Source organism: Branchiostoma belcheri, unplaced genomic scaffold (genome assembly GCF_001625305.1).
Source record: "Branchiostoma belcheri isolate BF01 breed outbred unplaced genomic scaffold, Haploidv18h27 scaffold23, whole genome shotgun sequence".
Classification (NCBI taxonomy): Eukaryota; Metazoa; Chordata; class Leptocardii; order Amphioxiformes; family Branchiostomatidae; genus Branchiostoma; species Branchiostoma belcheri.
The window spans coordinates 2,853,698-2,877,957 of NW_017803824.1; the positions used below are offsets into that span (position 1 = coordinate 2,853,698).

Sequence of the window (24,260 nt, forward strand, 5' to 3'; positions counted from 1 at the left end):
TTAAAGATATATACAAGCAGGTACTAGTGTATATTATTAATGACATGAAAGCCTGTGTACAGCTATGTCATGTGTTTTTTACTTGTTCCATGGATGTTCTGTTAGGCCCTACCAATTTAGTTTGTTCATCTTTCATTGGATTTAGTATCTTTAGTGTTGAGCTAGAAGAGTTGAGGGGAAAGTCAAGTTCTTGTCCCAGCCCTCTGTTTTTAATGTTATGTTAGTTTTTATGTGAAAACTTAAAGGTCTAAGAACCAAGTAATTGCCATTAATGTAAAGGTATCAGACAATTTGGCAGGATAATTAAGTGAAAGATTTGTTCAAACAGACAGAAATTGATGAATGTGATGTAACTGTTTATCATCTATGTACACATGTATTCGATACTCAATAAAGAACAGAGATGCAAAACAAAAAAAAAAAAAAAAAGAACCAAGTAAATATATTAGTATGGCCATATATAGAGACTCATACAGGTATATTGAGATATGTACATGTATAACAGAATATACGTCAAGTTCACCCATCTTTAGAGAGGCCCAGAGTCTGTAAAAACAAACGAAGGCAGTCATCTTTGTGCCATTTTATATTACTACGTGCAGTACTCAACAGAGTTTCATGTGAACTAACTTGTGGACTGCTATCTTGAGTGGGGTAGCTGACAAAGTCTACAGCAGAATGAAAAGAGCAGAGTATGCAGGATACATTTAGTGATGAAGCTGTGTTCTGTTTCAAAGTGATGTGGTTATGCAAGGCTGGCGGCATGCATCGATGCACAACATTTGCTCGAAAATATTTCATCCATAACATGTTATGGGATACTAGTATATGGATTTCTTTACTTAAACCAACTTTGCTTTTAGCTGAAAAGCTTCCATCCGGCAGCTGGTGCCTTTGATGCTTTTTCTGGGAAAAGGAAATTGGGTAAAACATTAGTCCTGAAATAAAAGGCCTTTAGGTTATGTAACATTCAGGACATTATGCTACTTTTTATGTTCTGTATCTGGGAATGGAAATTTACTAAAATGGGTACTTAGATACTTAGTGTACACGAAAGGTCTTTAGGTTATGTTGCATTCTGGACATTCTGTAGCAGCAATTCATGTTATAACATAGGTCTGAGAGATGTTCATTTCTATACATGTGATCCTTTGGGTACTGACTTTCCCCTCAACTCTGTTCTTCACTTGATGTTCCAGTCCAGTTTCATTTATCTAAATCATTATGGTCACAATTAAATTTTTATTTGATTTGACCGATTCTTTGGTCCTTTAGGCTATAACCTTTTCTCTTTATAAGCAGGGAGCTCTCTGCCTTTGTACTATAATAACCTGGCATTTTATCTCTCGATTGCAATTAAGATTAAGGCAGCTTCAGATACAAATGACATTTGATTCTGTGTGTGACATTAACTTCCATTACTCCTGACAAAAGAGATAAAGGGATTTACTTACTGTATAAATGTATCACAATTATGTGTTTCTTAAGGTTTTCCAGTTAATCACAACCTAGCAAGATTTTTTACAATGGAAAGTCACAAAATGTTGATTACATTCGTTCAAGAAAATCTAAGCTTTTTATAGCTAACTTAAGGTTCCGTTGAATGATTTTTACTGACTGCCATATTTCAATACATTAAATGGTAGGCTGCACATGCAGAGCCATTCCTAACAAAATCAGTGATCTCTGACATTTATTCAATTTAAAGATAAAGAAATGACCTATGCACCATTCATTGCCTCAGCCAGTCACGTATCATGGAAGAATACATTCAGGCCAATTTAATTTGTCCTCAGATTCTTGAAAATAATTGTAAGCTGGAAGATAAACATGTCCCTAACCCCGTAAACAGAAAAGCACTGCAGATGTGTTGGAGTAATTCCACTTGGCAGGTCATGCTAGATTGTTTTTCCAAAAGCCAAAATGATTTATATCGACCCCCCATCACTTACCCATCTCCTTCGGGAACCTTTGGGCAATTCCAGACCAATTATACTATAATGACCCGTCCGTATTGCATCCACTGTTCCAACCATAGGACAGAATCTAGAGAGCAATTCTCATTGTTGCAGCGAGACTCCAAAAGCCATTTTGATGAAGAAGTAAAATTTTGAAGGCTTGAATTTCTAAGGCCGATATTCGTCAAATTGATTTGGACGTGGGCAGGTGTTCCGAGAGAAAGGGCGCTACTAATCACGTTGGCCAGTAATTGTTTGGTAATTGTTTGATTTGGCCTGCTCAATTCTTTATTGATCGATGTCTCTTTTTGGAGAGTTTGAAGGATGCAGCAATTGCGGGGTACTTAAGGGCACCATATGTTTTGTTTTTAAGACTGTTTAATGGGTGGGCGGGAAATACACACCTTGTTTCTTGAAGATGCTATACACGAGATGTCATAAGTAAGTAAGACAGATTTTGACATGAAGTACAGTAAGGTGGATGGCATCTTGTTATTCAGGCTCTCCATGTAAAATTACTTCATTCATGCTTGAGACTTTTGTAATTTATCTTTTCCACCCAGGTCTGTTATGCCTTTGTTCTGATATAATGTCAATCCTATTCTAACACATCAAACAACTTCCCCCACCCAATTCCCTGTATATCTAATGCCAATCTTTCATTCAAAACTATCTAATGAAGATGCCTACACTGTATGTTTCAATGATATACAGTGGCAAGTAGTCATGTACATGTAACTGATACCAGTGATTTGCAGGAACTGAATTTCAAAGTTTACATGCAAACCATATATCCTCAGAAATCCCATTTAGTTTTCTCTTCCTTATACCATAATATTTATGTCCAACATTTCCTGATTATTTATGTTTTCTTTGTAATATTGAAATGTTTGATAGATTATCCTAATTTTCGCTTCCTTCCAGTGTCTGTCTGTGCTCCCATCAGTCAACGTAAAAAGTCCTGTACTGGCATGCACAGTAATTTTCCTGGAGCAGCACCGATGGTAATAAAACCCTCAGTTGTAAAGCATCTTCTTGAAACTTGTCTGCTGTTACTCAAATGCTGTGACTACTGTCTATGCTCTATAGATGGTACAAAAAGCACCTTGCTTCCTCTCATTTGAGGATGATTGCTTTGTCTTACCTTATAGATACTAGGGTAACACCTATTAGTTACTAGTATCAATCACTAATGACTATCGAAATATGATATTCCTTATACCAGGCTTGTATGAAACCCAATGGCATAGCACAGGCAGTAGCTTATACATTGTATATCATACCATAATGACATTGCAGACTGAAGTCCAGTATATCTATAGCTAGCTCGAGGTGGTTTCATATATTACATTATGAACCAATGTTATACCTGTCCATGGTGCTGAATAACATTCCCATCAACTTTCCAATGGAGTCAAGTATTGCTTTTGGCTTATCTGTGTATGTAAAAACTTGGATCTATATGCTCTTCCTAAAGCTGAGTGTATCAAGGTACAGAATATTTCTTCCAATTGTTTATCATGTACATGTCTTTTACATAAAGCTAGTAAGATGTTGTTTGTTTTCAATCCGAGAACCAACAAAATGAACTTGGTTTGACATCCTGAAGCATTATCTTCACCCTAACCCATTATGGTTTGCGGTGCCAAGCCCCTGGACAATTAGACTCCCATCCAGAGTCTGCAACACCAATTTGCAGACCTCCTCAGGTCCTGACCTTCTGCAAAACATTATCTCAGAAGGTCGTGGACTTCTCGATCTCCCGATAGGGCTGGTTTAGTGGGAAACAGACCTAAGTAGCTAGGACGAAGCCACTGCTGTGCATCTGTGTTCTATTGACTTGGCTGGTGTCATGGTGTAGGCATGCAGGGCCAAACCTGTCTTGTTTTTGTTCCTTTCATACAGTGAAAATTAAATCAAGGAACAGGCTGTAACTGTCACAGCAAATGGTTGTGTTCAGCACCTATAACAACTTTGAAACCCAGCCATTCTAACCCCAACTGTTGTTGAAAGCTTTCTAAAAGGATTTTTTGCCTCAAAAAAGAGGCTCTTACTGCATATAATGATATTTCATGTTGCTGTAGATTGTAGAAGGATTATGAAGAGTTCAAGGACAAAGTAGACCAACAAATTTAATATTGATGGCAAATGCATCTTGTCATTACAGATACATTGTATTTCCTGCTTCAGTTCTTCTACTCCACAACTCTTGTCTTTGCTACTACAGTTTCTCATGACTCAAACTGGTTCTTGACTTATTCCCCTGCAGGTGTTGTGTGCTAAGGAGAAAGGAATTTATACATCAAGGATCCCCCCGTGTCTCCAAGGTTAGAACGCTCCTCCCCGGGAAGAGGTCGTCCGGGGTGAAGTTCACTTTCAGGTGAGTGGAGGATTCTTATGAGATATGGGTAATTTTCATTTTGCCAACGAAGCACATCCAGCGCGGCTGCCAACTTGGAAAGGTTAACGCTTCACGCTTGGAGAAGCAAGTTCAGAAGGTGGTCTAAAAATGGGATGCATGACGTCAGTTTGAGTATGCATAAAGATCGGTTGCAGGGCTTATGCCAGCTTTAAATTTTCCTTCTGACATCCCAATTTCGCATGCCTGGGAAAATCCTATCTGGAAGAATTTTTATTGAAAGTAATGTAATGTGCCTAATAAGGATTTTTTGGTTTGGAAACTTATCATAAAAAGATCAAAGGTCTATACATATTCAATGTGTATACTTTATATGTATACTTTATATATAACTTATATATATTAGACACTTTATATGTCTTTATTTGCTAAATCACGCCCAAAGGGTAACTGCTTTTAAAGAGTCAAATATACTATATGGTGCAATACATTAATAAGGAACAGACAAGTACTGTCTAGACACTTTATTATACAACTTAGAAACGAATATTTCCAATGCCCTGATTTATAAGGAAGAGTCATAAAATTGCTCACAGCTGACCACAAACACTGATCAGTTCCACTGCAAGCAAAGACCCAGTCCCCGCGAGAATAAGAATATTCATACCTGCTGACCTCTCACAATATCAGACAGTTTCTCAGCGTGTGACGTATTGAGAGCACAGATCAGTACACGTACTGTGATGTATCACTGGGCATTGACACAGAAAAAAGAAAGTCTTCAACAATTGACAAAGATCGATGTTCCTCGCGGACCGTAACGTGAGGCTGACAAAGTGATTGCGTTCTTAAGAGTGTATGTAATTCCACTCAATCGTAATTGGGACGCTCAATCTTAATGCGGTCTGCTCCGATAATAATGAAACATCCCCAGTCGCTTATCCACAGGCAGGTTGCAGTGCATCAGTTGCATCACCCTGCAGTAGAGGGAAGGCTGCTCCAGAGTTCACCCCGATCACAGCCCAGACAAGTACGCTTCCACAAGGTCTAGGACATCTAAGACAGACTTTTCCACGCGTCTGGCATCACGGCATAGACAAGTACGTTTCCAGAAGGTCTAGGACGACAGACTTGTCCAAGCGTCTGGCATCTTTCTCCAACCTGCTTCTGGTGGACTGGTAAGGTTACTGTATTTAGGATATTAATTACTTGTTATTTGTTTGTGGTGTGTCTCGTCTGCATGGTTTGAGAGCTGTTTTGGCTGGTGATGGATCTAGACCAAAATACGTCGAGGCTCGAGATACTTTTTTTTGCAATTGTAGATCACCTTCAGCAGTTTAATGATGCCTGCAGTCAGATTTTAGAAACGACAGATCAAGCTGGTAAGTGTTCAAAAACCATTTTAATCATCGAGTTAGCATTTCACAGGTGTGTACCATTTGTATACCCTGTAAAATGCAGGTCCAGGTAGACAACAGAAATACATTTTGTACTTTCATAACACCATTTCTACCTGTTCCAACCTGCATTCATGTATGGAGGTAGTAATTTGAGCCCTGCACATGCTTATATCTAATAATTTACATGTTGTGATGTCTACTTAAGGTTGTGGATTAACTAAATTTGTCACGGGCAGCTGTACTTGTTTATATGTTCCCTTTCATTCTGAATTTTCAAAGGTTGTATGACTATATGGTAGTATTACATTTGTGGATTGTATGCCTGATGCTTTTAATGGTAGTATTACAGTTATACAAATGTACATACATGTGGCTTACATTTAAGTTGGACTTTGCCATATCGTGACGTCTGAGAGTATTATGGGGTAGTTATATTCCTCAGTGCTGCAGCAGTTTTGTAAGTTTTGCTATATGTGCCAATCCCCGACTAAAGAAAATCCCGCTAGGCAGGATTCTGTTGGAATTAGCTGTCAACTCAATCACCTAGATGGCCCTGTTTGAATTATTGGCCACTTTCAAACCATATAAAGCTAGGCTCAGACTAGTCAAACAAGATTGTAGATATAAGTTCTGTATGAAAAAATTGTAAACTAGTGATGTTCTTACATGTTACATTATTCAGTCTTGTTAAAAATGCCCGCACTTGCCTTAACAACCTTCTCAGCAGGTTACCTCGTTTGTAGAACCTCAAGGCAAGCCATAGTATCATGGGATTTATCTGTATGGTCCATCTAATAGATACAAATGTGCAATTTCTAAAAACCCTACCTGCATCCAGTGTGATATCTCTCCCTATAGAATGCCCATTTCTTGGAACCAACAGTGCAATTTCGAGCACACTTTTCCATGGACGTCGTTAAGCCTAATTCCAGATTCAGCCGACCGGAATGCGGGGATTTTATGATTTACCCGGCAAAATCTCAAAAGATGCCATTACTGGTCATTAAAGACCAGTCAACGTGCAAGGATTTCCCCAGGTCAAGAGGTGGGTCGCTCGGATGGCTTAAATTCCAATCGCCGCAATAAGACCGTACATAAATAGACCCTTAACCAAGTTTGAATCTTTCCATCGTAATCTTCTTTACTTCAATGAATGTAGCAATAGATGGTTTACATGTCCTTGAGTGATCTAACAGGATATAATGCAACAAAGTTGTACCTATTTAAAGTGTTAGTTGGGATGTAGCATTTTGTATGGTTTGCCCAGTCGGGTGCATTCAGTATGAATTTGATGATGTAGCATAGTTGTTTGCTTTAAAGTGTGGGGATCCAACTACATTGCACTACTTTTTCCTTCATTCTTGCACTGGTGCAGGTAACATAAAGTTAGATACTACAGCACATTCATGTAGAGATGTGACCATAACTATTCTGTGAAACATGACCATGGTGTAAGGCTATATAGTCAGCACCAGCCAGACCAGATCTGTCATCAATACAGTTGTGGGCTGGTCATGCCACTGTCTACTCAGTTGTTCCCAGCCATCATTGCAGCCCAAGGTTTCTGATCCCTGTGTTTACAGCACATGTGTGTAAACAGAGCAGGAGATCAAAAGTTATGCATGTTCATGAAGGTACGAAGTACATAGTAGTAAAGTAAGACCAATTCATTTGTTGAGTTCTCAGGCACCTCTAGCAAAAAGATACAGTATTAAAAGAGGGTTGAGAGAAAAATTTGAGTCAGACTATATTCACTCCCTGAAACTGTGCATACCAAGGCATAAGCCTGGCCTTGGGCTATGTTTTCATGTCGTTGTTTTTTAAATCATTAATTCTGAGAACCCACAAATTGGATTGGTGTAGCCTTGAGATTGTTTTGTAGAGTAAATACAATCTGCAGCCAAAAAAAGAAAGAACAGTGTGGGAATGACACACTTCAGTAAAGGAGTGACGAAGTTCATTGCCACTGTGATGAAAGACCTGATTGTAAATTTAATACTACTGCATGCCTTGCATACATACATATATGGCAAGGTAGCATCTGTTGGTATGTATACAGATACCATTACTGGAGAGACTCAGTGGCTGTCTGGGAAGTTAGAGATCTAAGTTAACGAAGGTAGCCTATTAGTTGTAACAGACTGTGTAGTTGGTAGGTAGAGGAATCAAAGCTAACAGTCTTTTTTTTTCCTTTCCTGCAGGGTGCATGGAATTAGTGTTGTAGTCAGTCCAATGGAATGTGTAGGGATTAGCCTAGTGTAGTGATCCTGATGGATTATGTGGTGTTGAGAGAAAAGTCCGGGCTGGTGATCACGCATAGAATTTAGACTTGGTACAGCATTTAATGATCACCGGGTTTAATCCATAGCCTCCACCAGATGGTTTTGGTTGCTGAAAAATAGTTTTCCTAAAGGCTAAATAGGCCTTAAGGTAAATAACCTGTGAGTTGAGTTAACTAGTTACATGTAGCTATAGGGTTTTTCCAAAGTAACAATATATATAGTCTGTTTAAAGCAAATTTTCAATTGTCCTATGGCAGTCTACTTCAAAGTTCAAGTGACCAAATCATTTACCCCATTTGGCCAATTTCTACTGAGCTTTTCAGCAACTAAAGGACCATGAAAATGACAACATAATCCATAGCTTCCTGCATCAGGTGCACAGGTGTCAGTCATTACCTACAAGTCCTGCTTTGTTAGGCTAGTGTCCATCCTATCTAGCTCTGGTTCCTTCTCTGTTTAGCCTGAGAGTCAGCCTTTTTAGCTTGGGGAGCGGACAAAAGCTGAAGATGCTGACACTCAGGATATCTCTGAATCTCTGATTGCTTCCCTGCTGAATTATAACTACTGAATTAGTCTGGAACTTGTCCATGTAAATGTTAGCATTGATTATTTTGGGACCAAATATTTTTTTACAATCACCTGAATACCTGACAAGTTCATAACCCCATTGCCATAACGCAACAGAGGACCGTCAGAGCCAATCAGAGCCCTTGCATTTTTTTCAATATGAATATTTAGATGTGCCAAGTTGAATTCTTCCTTTTTGTCTTAAGTGACAAAGTGTTACACAACTCACCTCCTGGGTGAAAACTCAAAGAAGAACCCAACTTATATCAATTGTCCCAAAGAGACCAATTATCAGGCTAACAAATTAAAGCAGATTCCACGTGCTTGGTTATCAGTACAGCACAGAATTACATGCTGAAATTAGCATTGTGGGGTGAGAGTATTAAAGTGGCTTTAAAACCTCAAATAGATGCTGCAATTTGGGAAGTGCAGAAAGTCAGTTGCCGATCTAAAGATGAAGGTATGAATGACTATACGTGGAAAGCTTTCAAGATCTCTGTCATCATATCATCCAAAGAATTGTATGGCAAGAGCCATTTTGGTGACCACTTTCTAGAAGGATTTCAGAATTGAGTGAATCGAATCATCTTGGATGTATATGAAAAGTAACTGACTGTCAGAAGCAGTCATCATCATAGACTACCCGGTAATATCAATTGCAGAAAATTGTTTCAGTGACATGACAGATCACCAGGTACCGCTACTGTCTTTGAGGCATCACATGATGTGGGTGGAAACTAATGGTTATGTGACAACAGAGAGATGTTTTGACATAAAAATTAGCATTCGTGGCTTTGATGCATAGCTATGCTGGTTCCATTGTCGATTTAGGTGAAACATTTGCATTTTAGTGTGTCATTGTAAACCATGGGAAGTCAAAGTTGGGATTATGATGTGAGGTGGTGGTTTTGAAGTAGGGGACTATGGGAAAGGCAAGCACGTCGGCAGAACGTACTGCACCTGCGCGAAACCCGTAATGTATTGTACATAGCATTTTGGCAGAATGACTCATATAAGGTCATATTCGCTCATGTAAGGTTAGCATTTCGACAGTAGTTTCCAAATGTTGTGTCGGAAAGAATATCCTCTGCAACATGCAAAATTCTGATGCAACGTTGACCAAAAACCCAACGAAAAACGCGAAAATACGGGGTTCTGCGCAGGCGCAGTACGTTCTGCTGACGTGCTGGAAAGGCAGGAGAAAGACTAGGTTGAGAGGGAAATGGGGCAGTTTTTGGCCACACCTACTTGACTCAAAGTTCTCATCAAGTTAATTGTGTTCAAATTTGTAGCTTTAAGGGCACTTCTTGTCCTCTTTCAATTTTTTTACTTTAAATGCCTACCTGTAAAAACCAAGGATATTACATAGTGTGGCCTTGCCTTTGATTTCTGAGAATTGATGGCTCAAAGTAGATAGCCATGCTATAGCCAGTAGACAGACATTTAGTCTGAAAGGGTCAAATGTGTCAAACTTTAGGACAAAAAACACTTTCATTGCGTAAATTTGTATGCAAGGTTCATATTTTGAGGAAGTTCAAGGTTAACTTAACAATTTCTGACAATCTTTCAAGTTTATATCACATTAGATGGCACCATATTACATTACATTGCTGCATCTCAGATTATAGTTCAGATAAAAATTCAATCTACATTGATTTTTGCTCTTCGTCCAGTGTTTTTTTTCCAATTAGGGCCAAATGAGAATGAAGGAAAAACAATCTTGGAGAAGTGGAAGTGGAAAATTAGTAATAATGTCATTTGATGGTGAGGAGGTAAAATATATATTATACTATTATAATAAAAATATTGTCTATCACCTAAATCTTATACTTCTAATTTATACAACATTGGGGGGTTGTTAAATGCTAATGTCACATCAATTCTCTTAACAACCTCTCAAGAATCAAAAGTTTCCGATAAAAATGTTACTTTCCAGCAACCCAAATCCCAGGATTATGATGTTACACTTAAAGTGATAAGGCAAGGGAGTCATCATCCTTAACTCAGCCATCTTATTTGATGTTTCGCTCCAAGCAGTGCAAAGAACTGATAAGAGACTACCAACATATGTATGTAATTCTTCTAACATTTATAAAGTGGTGTCTTGGACTCCAACTCCCCTCGGCCATCCGTCTTGCAGATCTGGAAGCAGATACGATATCCGCAGAACAGTTTTGACAGTTATTGATGGCACTAATGAGCAAAGTTTCAGCAACGTTTATAACCCATTAGCTCTTAATCTTCTGTATTTCTTAAGATCCATAATCTCTGTTCACAGCAGTCCCTGGTACAGGTGTAGATAAGGGCGTAATGGATGAGATGATTTAGTAAGAGCTGTTTATCTTACAGATACATGGCAACCCTGGCAGCCGTACTGTCACCTGCACTAATTTATTACCCTTCGTGGAATTACACCAAAGAAAGATTCATCCATCGCTTCATCTACAGGAGGGTTTGTGTGTTGCTGACGGATTATCGCCTTGATTATGGATTTCAACAGTAAATGATCGTAATTTACTGTTAATGATGACTCTGAGGGTTCTTTGCAAATATTATCCCACATTCACTGACAACAATCTCGTGCAAAAAAATTTCGTGACAAGCTAGTTGCTCGGACTATCTAGAATGATTGTATCTATAAAGAAAGAAGTTAAGAAATCTTGGCCACCAAGTAGCTTTCTTCCAAAGAGCAGGTTTGTTCAAGACTATCATCATGCTGCATAATTTGTCAGTTTTATGATATGATCCATGATTTCAAACCCACCAATTCTCACCTTTGCAGCTCGCACAAATCCTTATCCATCACTCAATTGGCAGTGCATGAGATTGCCTGGCTTAGTGGATATCAATGCAGCCAGTTAACCATTCCTTTTGACATATACTGCACAGGCAGGGGGGTGTAAATATGACATGAAATATTTCTTACCTCAAAAGGAAAGTGAACTTTTGTCAATGGGACCGTATCTCAAAGAGCCAGAACACTGTTAATCTTAGATAATTGTACAGTCGTCTCTGTATCATTATGACGTTTGCTCTTTGTGTTGTGTCATTCAAATGCTTCAGTGCATGGAGCAAGAAAGGGTGGGTAAATATATCATATTTATGCTCCCTGTCATCATCCATACAACAGACATGACAATGAGTGATGACCCATAAAAACAAAAAAGTCATATCTGACTCATGGAAATGCTGTTTTTCACACCTCCTGCCATCACCTAAGATGCCAAATGAAATCGGAAGGCCAAAGGAAGGAGCCCAAAGGCTGGAGCTAATAGAATCAAATGCATGGCTTTCACAGAACAAAAGGTCACCCGTCACACTATCATTTATAAAAACTGCTGTGTGGCCTGGTTATGAAGACCTATGAGGGAATCAGAGCAGAGTTGACATGGGACATTTCTGGCAGATTATGACGGCAAGAAGCAGTAAAGGTCGATCAGTGAAACACTAGCATTGAAAGGTGGGTTCATGACCTTATGACCTTGCCCTGTATCACTCCTATTAGAATGGATGCATCTTTTATTTATCACCAAATTGTAATTTTCTCTTTACGTTGTAGCTTTGTCATAAAATGCTTGAAATGTTACTCCAGACGGGGGTCTTCCATTCCCTTAGAAACATGCAATCGCTAGTAACTCTATTAGACAAGTACGAGTTTATCAACCTTTGGTCAGCTGTTTTAAGAAGTTCTAAATAAGTGACTGAAAATACCTGCACTCATTATTTTGCCTTAGTCTTACTATTGCCTCAAGCCCACAAGAATTTTCAACTGTGCAACATGTAAATTTAAAATTAGCAAGTGTGTAACTCGTTCTCATATGACTGTCATTGTGTGCTAAGTGGGTTGCCTGTGGAAGCTGGATTATTGTGTGGTCTTGTTTAGCTGTATTTGTATTCCATAGACTGTATCACAATTGCCCTGTGAGAGCTGACTTTGAAAAAAAAAGTTCAACTATCTTGACAGTTCAGATCAATAGAAATTGCCCAAAGAGAAGCCTCATGAATGCCAGGATATGAAATTTAGACAAGCTGGTTGGTGTTAAATGTCATTCTCCACACCTTCCACCCACCTGCTATAACTAAAACATCAAAGTAATGGGAAGGGACACTCGGGGACGGGTGACATCCGGGTTGCTACAGAAAGGTCACCAACACCCCCCTTCAACACCCTCCAGAATTGGGCAGGACCAGTTCAGGAATAACAATGTGGACAGCAGAATGTCAGAAGAATATGAAATGATGTGATACTGTTGGTGATACCATGCAGGGAGTTATGGGGGCAGCCCTAAGGGCATTGGATAAGGTCACGGGGAAAACTTGTATCACTGTTGTAATAAGGACAGGGAGGTTCAAGTGGTGCCATCTTGATCTAGGGTCACAACTGGCCAATGTCAAGGAGTTTTGATATCATCAGGCTTGACAGCTAACTGCTTAAGGTATTATTGCTTGTTTCATACACTTAGAGTCAAGAGTGATTTTCTGAACTTCTGCCGGTGGCATACCCAATACATTTGAACTGAATAAAGGGGAGGCAGCATTATTTGAGAGCTATTTCCGTTTGTTCAAACAAACCAAACAGCTGTAGATGTTGTGAGAAAGACTCTTCAATTACTTTATTTTTAGCTTTACTTCTTTTGGTGTCCCTTTACTTGCCATACTTACCATACTTATATTAACTTTGCCCACTCAGATCAGTCATCCTTTCTTGAAGGCCATCCCTTATATTAACTAGAAGCTATCAGTTTCAACCAAATATTAGTGTATTGCAGTCTCAATTCAAAGAAAATAAATAAACATTAGTGTGCCAATATCTCCTGGAGATCCACTGACACAATTCCATATCTTTTCAATTACACCTCCAGATAGACTTGACACTTGAGTGTAGAAAGCTGCACCTGTGCAGGGATTTAGCCTGCCAAACATGTATGGAATGGACAGGTTGGTATTAAGGCTTGGGGCTGCAGATGAGGAACATCTGGTGGTGACAGGTCTTCAGATAATGTCAGATAAAGATGTTTAATCTGGTAAAGGCAACATTGGGTTAGGGTTTCCTCTGTAGTAGACAGGTACATCTGCTTCTGATGTGTGGGCAGTGGCAGTTCAACTATTTGTGTCTTAGTATACTGTTTTACTGTCTGAGAAGTTCTATTTGTATCTCCTTTTTTGCAAAACCCTATCACACTACCATTGCCCAAGTTCAGTCAGCCTAAGTGTTGCTTTTGTCCTGGTGGGAGAAATCAAATTACTAGTTTGAATAGATTTATAGCAAAGTTTCTGTAATTTTCTTGGAATGGTGATCAGCATCTCTATATAATTACTTTAGTTTGACAGCATTATGGTAGGAATTTGATAGAATCAATGGACTAATGCTGTAGATCATGCTGAAAGTGAATTACCCCATGACTTCTACATGTATATCTACTTTCAATTTAGTATGTATCGAATTAAAATGTCACTGGGAAAATTAGGAAAGTGTGAGTTAAGAATTGTGTCAAGCTTTGTGGCAGTGTTGACTCTTGAAATCAGATGTGACAGGTATTAGAAAGGATCAGAGATGAAGATTTTAGAAATGACAGGAAAATGAGAGTATTGGTCAGGGAAAACAAGAACAATGCACAGCAACCTACTGTATGCAAAGCAGTTTTCACCCACTAGGCCATTGCAATTTGCAGTGTGGTACTTGAGGAAGGTTAACATTTGCAAAAGCTATCTGAAGTACCTGAGTGCATGTTATGTATATTGAATGCATTACTTCTCCAGTCTAATTTGATGGTATTAGCAAAATGTCTGTCTTTGCTTTTAAATGGTTTTTATTGTCCAAACAGTACCCATGCAGTCGCAGCCTTACGGCTGAATTGATGCAGGGTATCACACAATAATAAATACAAATCACAACAATTACAACATTCAAATAATACAAATGATACACACAGTCGCAAGGGTCTGTGCGGCTGCCATTCGGCGCCACAAGATGACCTCAATACGACTTTCCCCAACCGAAGTTAGGTATTAAGGACACGGCCTCATTATCAAGTAATGGGGAGAGTCCAACAACAAATACACAACATTAGCCAGTCTCTTTGATGGCAACAGTAATGTCTGTAGTATGGAAGCATGCAGAAGTATAGACATCCCTCCTGGTGACAATTTGATCAGCATCAGTATCACCGATAATTGTGATCAATACAGATCAATACTGACACTTGCCCCAATACAGGAAGGTCATCTACACCTTAAATTATTCATTACAGTCCATCTACAGTCCTCTCCCAGTCCCAAGGGACTGGGGTTAATTGAGAAGGCAGCCTGGGTCACCATAGGGCAGTCACCTTTGACTTTACTGATGACAATTACATTGGGAGATCTGGCTAAGAGCATGGCCATAGTCTCCAGGGTAATTAGGTACGTGCTATAGAGAATTTAAGTGCAGCAACAGTTGTGAAGGAAGAGGCAGATGTTTGGGAATCTAGCAGCAATTTAGATCTTGCAGTCTTACCCTGAGTGGAAGAGCCCTAGCTGCATTGTGAGGTCAACAGCAGGTTGTGTCAACTCAGTTGTTCAAGGCCAACATCATGGATTACAGCACAGGGTGGCAACTTGGTACTGCAGGTTGAGCCAGATTGATGAAAGTTTAGTGACCCAGCGTTACCCTCAGCTTACACCAGCCAGGCCGCTGTTCAGTAAACTCAGTCACGCTGCTGCACAATGTCATGCCTGGGGGAGGAGAACTCTGGTGCCAGTCATGTGATTTGCAACCTTTGACAATAACTTTTAGCAGCATCATTCAAAGCTGCCGAGCTGACCAGCTTCACATTTTTCACATTTTCTTGTCATGTCTGTCTCTATAAGCCATACAGTTATGTCTGGAAGCTGTTACAGTAATGATTAACTTGTCTCTAGATAATCCTTTTTTAATGTAAGCCATCTTTATATTGGTATGGATTCAATCATGACAGCCAGAACTGTATTTCTCTCTTCATTACTCATCCTCACCACTTCTTACACCAAGCAGAATGTTCTTCCTTGTTTTTACAGAATTTACATTCCATCAGATTCCTGACATAGCTAATTTACTGCTGGGACACATCCCTTATACATGTAGTCTGGGTCTCTGGTCTTTAAAAACATGACATTCCAGCCAATGTTTTATCAGGACATCTACAGATGGCTGGAGTACATTTTTATGTTCCCTCCTACTTGATGGGCAGAAAATACTTCTCTTAGAACTCTCTTAATGTTACCCAAAGAACTGCACCATTACCTATTATATGAGATCATTCATGGGAAGATCATTCATGAATTCATTCATTTCTTCATTCACTCATTCAGCCATTATCATATTATTTCAGGATGTAGACTATCTGCAAGTATATCAAGTAAGCTTGCCATACAAAGAGAAGATTCTGTTTGAAGAAGAAAATACCATCATGAAATAGATACTAGAGCTCTCAAGACAAGGGTTGACATGCTTACTTCACAATTGATCATGATTTCAGGTCAGAAACTTTTGAGCAGACGTCAACGAACTATGCTGAATGCATGTCTAACACTCTGTATGCAGGCTTCCTCCTGATAATTTTGGACCTTGTCTGTTCTGAACTGATACTGACTTAGATTCCTCGGGGAGATTTATTGAAGTGTCGTCCTATTTGTTAAGCCTTTGTTGAAAGTGCCATAACTCTGAGTCAGGTACTTAGTTGAAGTGAACTTTAAATAAAGTCACAGAATCTTTCAAAATGTTGAGCATTTGGTGTCTTATTGTTTTGTCACATATAATGTTGAAGGTTTTTATTCTTTAAACAATGACTTTTGTAATTGACAAGCAAGCACTTACCTACAAAAATATGTAGACTTTGAAAGAGATGAAATGATAACCATTAGTCTGGAAAAACAGGGTTTGTTTTTCCGAGTCCTGCCGCTTTGGGGGAGGTGGTAATCTTCACAAACATACCAAGTGACAGCAGAAGGAGTGCAGCCCTCCTCAGTCTTATCATCACTTCTTCTGAGACAGTCGGGCTGACTTAAGATTAAGATTGTTGGAGAAAAGGTTGAGGAATTCCCAACGTCTCTGACCTTCTGAGTTTCTTTTGGAGAAGGTAAGGGAGATTTATGAATTTGTAGTTCCTGATATATAGTAAATAGTGATAAGTCATTGTTAACATATTTTCCAAGACATAAGGATTGGCTTGAGAGAAGGAAAATGTCTGTCTGAGACCTCAACTCTATCAGAAGGTATGGGGAATGTGTTACTGTTATCTGTTGGCAAGAATGTCATTGATTTGAAAACTGCCGTCATGTTTTTGACTGGGACTTACTTGAGGGCAAAACTGCAGGAGGCAAGAGCAAGAATTCTCAAACTCGAAAACTCAGACTAATCTCGAAAGGTCAATCTGAATGTAAGACCTTTCCAGTTGTCACAGAAGGTACCCAAAAGCAGCAGATAAGAAATGTCATTATTCCTGACAGAGACTGTCCACATCAGCTGTATGACTGAGTTTTAGCACTCCTTTTTGTTAACATTTCAGTATCAGTTGGAATATTGTTTGACAAGGATATCCCCAAAGTTGTATCTTCATTTCATTCCTCCACAAGCATATCTGTCCAGCAGCTCTGGAAGTTTCTTCTATTACAGTTTTGCTGATAAGCACACTACTATACAGGCCTGGCACTGCCACGGGCCTCACTGATTCCTGACTATTTGTAGATATGTATCGTAACCAATTTCCGAAATGGTAAAGTTGTCTGAATCTTCAGGCCCATAATATTTCTCACTGAAAGTTCGAGAGAGAGTGAAATAATTTGTCTGAGTTATGGTGACTGAACTGTAAAAAGTTTGGCAGGTTTCCAGCTCTTTGTCATGAATTTTGGTGCATTCAACCAGAGTATGGCCATGAAAATTTGGTCTCAAAGTCCAAAGGAACATAGCTTATAGCATAGCAAATCTAAACCCCTTGGCTAATTCCTTCAAAGTTTATTTGGGTTATTTGTCTGCTCTTTCTCTTCTAGAATTCCAAGGCTAATCCCATGTTAATCCTGGCTTTAAGCTAGTCTAAATTTGGTCAGTCACATTTGGCCTTGTCCTGTATACAGGCTGCTCCTTGAAGTTCTCAAAACAACACTTGTACTAAGGTGTCTGTTACTTCTTGGGATTATTACTTAAAGTTTTCATCCTTGAGGAGGTCCCATGGAAAGACCTCCTCAGAGGATAGTTGACTTGAGCCGTTGCAACATTATCCTAGAAAAGGATTACCAAGATATCAAGAGATTATGCACAGATTATCAAGTGAAAGCTGTGTTTCAATATAAGGCTTTGAAACATGCTATGAAATGTGTGATTTTTGTGTGTATTTTGGTATGCGTTTTGTTGAGGATTACATTGTACATCCTCTCTAATCTTGTACAGTAGAGTCAAATGTTCACTGTAACTTCCCTTGGTCGTGCCATAGTCTAGAGCTTGAGCAGTCATTTTATGTGTTTACGCCAGACCAATCCATTTCCCAGGTTCTTACTTACTAGACATTTTGATTAAACCTGTAACAAGAAGACACAATAAAATTTGTTGGGCTGGAACAAAACCTAGAATCTGACAACATTCACAGCCTGAAAATGTATGTAACTGTTCAGGTACAGACTTTCCCCTCACTCTCTGTTTTCTTGTTGATCTCCGTGTCCAGCATTTTTTAAAAGCCAATAACCAACAAATTAATTTGGCCTTGCTTTGCAGTAAAAGTTCTTGGAAGTTACAACAGGAAGGAGTTGTCTGGTGCCTTCCTTCTGTTTAGGATTTGAGTCTTAGGTGGGGGCGTTCACTGATAGCCAGCTTAATCCCCTATAAAGCCTACCTAATCCCAGGCATATATCTTCTTGCTAGTTAAGAGAGTGGTCTTTATCTGAACTTCAAACTGATCTACACCAGACATCTATAGGGAAAAACAACCTGGTACCTACGGTTAAGTTCAAGTTCATTTCTATCCATTCTGTTTATAACCTGGTAGATTTCCTTGGTAAATGATGTATCTTTGTAAGAATTTTTGAAATGATTCATCCTTCATCCAGGAGAAGAAAAGAGTTGTGTGTGTACTACAATAGGGGTTAGTCTACTGGTACATGTACATGTGTAGTAGTGTATGTTAAACTTTGGTATGCTTTTCCTTACTTTAAGTGCTGAGTCAGACAGTCGCAGCCTCGAAAGACTATGAACTGTATAAGTGCTGAGTACAGAGAAAGTGGTATGTACATGTACTATTCTAAAAGTCTTTGGCCTGGGCTTTGAACCCATGACCTCCCGAATGCAACCTAAGGAGAAAACTATGTCTCGGACCAGGCATATGTTTGTGCTGTGAAAGTTTTGATACTTTGATAGTACGTGCACGTTCCAAGTCCATGTAGCTGTCTTTCACTCCGCATATCTACTCCTGGTGGGGCATTAAACCTGTCAGTAACCACCCTATCAGCACTCAACATCATCCTGGGGTGACCCATCTACGAACTCCTCAACTTTTGTGAAAACTTTGAAGGGTTGTTCTTTCATGTTATCTGATTACCTGCCGTGCAAGCCTAGCACTTTCTTTAGGCTATATTTATGTTTGAGGGATGATAGTAATATATTTTCATCTTAATTAAAATCTTAAATTAATGTTCAAGTTATGATTGATATACGTGCATATTAAGGAAACATCTGTAAGTATGATGAAAATGAATCCCCAAATCAATTATGGTTTAATTAGAAGAGATTGATAAGGGTTGATAAAGATAACAAATGTACAAGTCAGTAGTTTTGGCATACCCCACTCATATTCTTATTCTAAATACTTCTATGCTTAAAGTCTTTCAAACTTCAATACTTGAACTGCGAAAAGTGCATCAAATACTGTCACCTTAAGACCACTCAGATATTGATTACAACTCTTTTAAAACTGATTAAGGCAAAATTTCAATGAAAATCTAGATGTGGATTAAATTGTAACAGCAAATATTTGAATGTTTTTTGTCTAAAGCCATTAATTTATTGTGCCTGGCAGATGCTAGCCTAAACAGTTAAATGGTAATAAGTCATTTGTGGAATGTTAGTAACTCATCATAGTTGGCGTGCCTGTACAAATACAACTGGGTTCTATTTCATAACAGGTAGGCATGTAATTTCTTTGTTGTTCTTTTTCATTCCCTTGGCACTCAGATTTCATATGTTTGTTCTCAGGTTTTGAAACATATATGAAACACTGAATAGATGAGCATGAGCATGAGCAGGTGAGAAACATTACTAACAACCTGATGAAATTATTTTTGACTCGGTAGTTTTCCTCTCAGGCTTCAGTTTAAATCTTGCTGGCTTGCATCATGTTTACTTTATGAGAACCAAGAAAAGAAATTGGTGTGGCCTCCCAGAATGTTGCCTTTTGGTCACCTCTCTCAGTGACTCTCCATTAGAAGTGTTTATACAAGCTACATAGCTGACACCACCCTCTACATGCGCTGAAGTGACCTGCGGGGATTTTCAGACAAGGGCCAGTGAGCAGTGAGAGCACACGGGCTGGGAAGGGCAGAAGAAACCTTCCATTTCATATGAGAGGCCGTTTCCTTCATTTACACTAATGGGACAAGAGAGAGAGACTTTTACGAGTCTTCTTTTGTATTCATGGTGAGTTGTAACCTTGAATTTGTAGATGTGTGTTGGTGTTCCTTCAAAGAATTTTACCTTCCTCTGTAAAATCCCCTCAAGGTGGCTTGTTGATCCACATGCTATTAATGATGCATGTATCTTTACCTTTTGTACCAATTTCTTTTTTTTTTCATGCTGTAAAATCAGTATGTGTGCAGGGGAGTCTGAACATATTGTACTTGTTGTGTGAAGACCCCCTCTCTCTTGTCTCGGCTATATGGTGCATGTGTTTTCTGGTGGTTACCTATTCTCGACTGCTTGCAAATAGCCATAGAATACAATTCAGTGTCTGCATACTGCATATACATGTTCACTTATCCATTATCAATGGAAGATGGCATTTTATATCAGGTTTGAGAAGCAAAATGATCCAAGTTTCTTGAAGGTTGCTAAGCCGCCCCGAAGCGTATTCTAGTTTGCTATCAGCCTTGCACTGCTGCCTCGCTCGGCAAAGCCTAACCTGTAGGCAGCATTTATCACCTGGATTTACAGGTGTTATGGGCATCATTTTCTGCTTGCCCTGGAAGGTACAGCCATGGGTCACGAGCTCCCTTTATTGTGATTCAGCCCTACGAGCCTTAAGAAGCCCGGGTTATCCCCCCAGCCATATGCTCTATCCCTGCAGGTCAATAATATGCATAGAAAATTTCTGTCATGCCTTCCAAGCAGCCCTCGGTGTGCCATTTAATCAAGACTTCTTATAGCGAGATTAAAGATGACAATTCCGGGCAGCTTATGAAGATACTGGTGCTCTTGACCCTTGCCTGGATGTAGGGTCTTTAAGGATTTTATTGCCGTCTTAGGAAATGACTTCAGCCCTGCCGGTCTGTTTGTATAATTGATCTGCTAATCTGCTCGGTCAGCCTCACACGTTTTCCATCATAACATGGGCTTCAGACTTACAGTGTGTGTGTGGGTCGTGTTTTGCAATGAAGTTTGCTTCAGAGTTAGGTCTTCAGTGTAGGTCTTCATCTCGTGTTATCCCCATCTCTGGTTAGTTTTAACCCTCAGGGTTAATTAGAACTACACTGTATGCTTTATGACTGGATCTTTGGTACTGGGAGGGTTAAAATTAATGTTGATGTTGAGCATGGTGGAGCATTTGCAGTTTTATAGTTTTACTTTTAGTTAGACTACAAATTGAGACCTTTAGGATCGTTCTTGGAAACGGTCAGTGTATAGCATAGTATTTGGCATAGTATAATCTTGAACACAGTTTTCTTATGTGAGTGTATCCTGAAAATCCTCATTTTTGACAAATGACAAAGGCTTGATGCCCGCATCACATGCAGAGAAGTTGAGATAGTTTTGAGGAAAACGTACAGTTACACTGGCTCTGGTTTGAAAATAAAAAACATTTACTGCCACTTGGAATGGGTTCCTGGCCCAAGTCCAAGAATAGAATTTGGAAACAGGGTATGACCTCTCAAGAATTGACCCGACGTATGCCTCCAAGAGCTTAGCTTCTTCAGAACGCTCATCTAGCCCGCTTTAGCCGTCCCCTGTCTAAATGGGGGTCTTAGTGATAAAGTATGGACAGGAGGAAAGGTGTATGCAGGTCAATTGATTGGAGTGCTGGTGTTTTGGAGATCAGGTGGTCTGACGAGCCACGGAATTTACTGGTTGGAGCCGTCCTGCGGCCTTGGATTATCTTGTCTCTCAGGTCAGCAAGCAAGTGTGTAATGGGGAGAAGGTACGGGGCTTACACAGACTCATCAAGCAAGCTCCGGTGAGAACAGCACGACCTGGGGATAGTGGTGCATACCGGTTCACTGGACTTGGATCCGGACTTGTAAGAATGTTTAGGTTCAAGTCCAAAAAAACCTAGAAGTCAAGAACCGAGTCCGGACTTATTAACATAAAAGACCATTTCACATACCCCTTTTCTTTCCAAACCACCTAAAAACTTCCGTAGATTGCAAAATCTTTGCTGCAAAATGAAGAAAACGTTGCCATCGGGCATCGTCAAGTACCGGCCTCCATGTTAAGTGGCCAAAGTTTCACCCAGACAACATTGCAAGGTTGCCAACATGCAATTTTGTATATGCCATGGGTTTAGGTCCAGACTTACAACTTCAGAACTGAACCTGAACCTCTGGACTTGAATCCGGACCTGAACCTAAAATTGGGTTTAGGTATGCATCACTATACGGGGCTTACACAGACTCATCAAGCAAGCTCCGGTGAGAACAGCACGACCTGGGGAGCGCATGGGTGGAATGGGAATCAGTGAGCTGTTGAATACTCGATGACGAAGCTGTTACAGAATAAGTACAAAAATTGAATGTTGCTTTCAGTAGATTCTTAAGATTTTTTAAATCTGAAGATGGGTACGTCGATGAAGGTTAGACATCCAGGTAATACGATACACCAAAAAACAGTTACTCAAGCAACTGGATATGATTTGGATATGATTTTGATTTTTCAAAATCATATCCAGTTGCTTGAGTAACTGTTTTTTGGCGTATCTGAAGATGGGTCTTTCTTCCTGATATATAACCATATGACTGCAGTTTGAGAATGGGATGCTAGGGGCCAACATTTGATATGTAGGCTATGTTTCCCACCACCAGTAGAGCATGTAGGTTGTTGTCAGCAAATAATCTCTGACGAGTTGTTACGGTTTATGAAAGTCAGCTCATGGGGAAACTTTCCCAGGGAATGTTGTTAGAGAAAAACAAGAAACGTCTCATTGAAGACTTCAAACACCTTCACTGATCTACATCCTCTGGAGTATTGACTTTACTACTTAAGCTCATACCTCATTGACTTATATATACACATTATGTTGTGAGCTTTCAAAAAGGAAAGGATGTTCAGGCACTTTTGTAGTTGACTGGAATAAAAGGAAAACACATTGCCAGTGCCTTTGATTTAAGTAAAAGGCTAGAGTGTTGATTTATTGTATTTTGTCCCATGCCTCGTTGACGTAACTGTAACGTTATGAGCCCATGCACCGTGATCATTTGTAGACATCTGTAGGAATCTATATAATGGGTAGACAGACTATCCCAATTTGTTATCTAATGGGAAAACATGATTCCTCCCCTACTAATAGAAAGCTGGGTGACTTTTCTCTGGGATTTGGGCGTTAAAGTCTTTTCATTACAGTTAGCAGAAGATAAGCTTTGCGCAGCTGTTAGAAAGGCAGATTTGGGGAAACTGGGGAGCTTAACTGAAAGTGAGAACTTCTGTTTGTTTGAAAACCAGATTACGGTCTCTTGTAGTTTAGATTAAAGGGTGTGGCCAGCAGACTGTGTCTGTACATGGGCCCTTACCCAGGATTCGTTGTGGGATTTTCATCTCGTCTAGAGCAACAACAGCCGACTTAAGAAATGCCAAGCACTTGTGGGGAAACCATCTTTCTAGTGGTTGTGCCTTTCTGGAAAAACAACAACATACAACACACCTTTGTGTGGTGAATTCTACCTTTAGAATACCAAACATTTCAATGAAGCTAGGGAAGACAGATAATGGCCTTAAGAGGCCCGCTAACCCCAGTCTGCAAAGGAAGTCAATTGGGCATGGATCTGACATTTTTGGTACATAGAACTTGTCAAGGTCGATCTCCTTGAGGTGGGACGTTTTTAGATGTGGGATAAAGAGAGAAGAAGGAGATGGTTTCCCTGTTTGTTTGTTGGATACTACTGGCTTTGTGTGAGCCCTGCCAAGTGTGTCCACTCTACAAGACTAGCCAGGTTTTACCTCAAGTGCCTCTCACTATGCTTCCTGCTGTTGTGGTGGGGGATTTGGCTCTTGGTGATTACTGTGCTGAAAGTGGCCAGGTTGAGGATAGATCTCTAACCACAGGAGTTCCTCTGAGGCTTTATTAATCATGATGGTACTAATTACTTTACCCCCAGGGAGTTAATTAGTATTATTAATGGCATGCCTTTCTCTCTCTCTATCTCTCTGTGTGTGTGCATTTGTGATTTCTCATTTTGTCTATGGGAGATGCTGTATATGATATCAAGAACAGTATTATAAGCTGCTTTGTTTGTTTGTTTGTGCCTTTATTTATACTCGAATTTTATA

General features: G+C 39.6%; 1 long non-coding RNA gene across 1 annotated transcript in view; it reads left to right on the forward strand.

Moving 5' to 3' along the window:
• LOC109470667 overlaps positions 1–24,260 on the forward strand; it is a 57,783-nt gene that overhangs the window by 31,451 nt on the left and 2,072 nt on the right. The window contains exons 3-4 of the long non-coding RNA XR_002140269.1: positions 4,228–4,338; positions 5,266–5,495. This is a non-coding gene — a long non-coding RNA (uncharacterized LOC109470667). The remainder of the gene's footprint in view (positions 1–4,227; positions 4,339–5,265; positions 5,496–24,260) is intronic.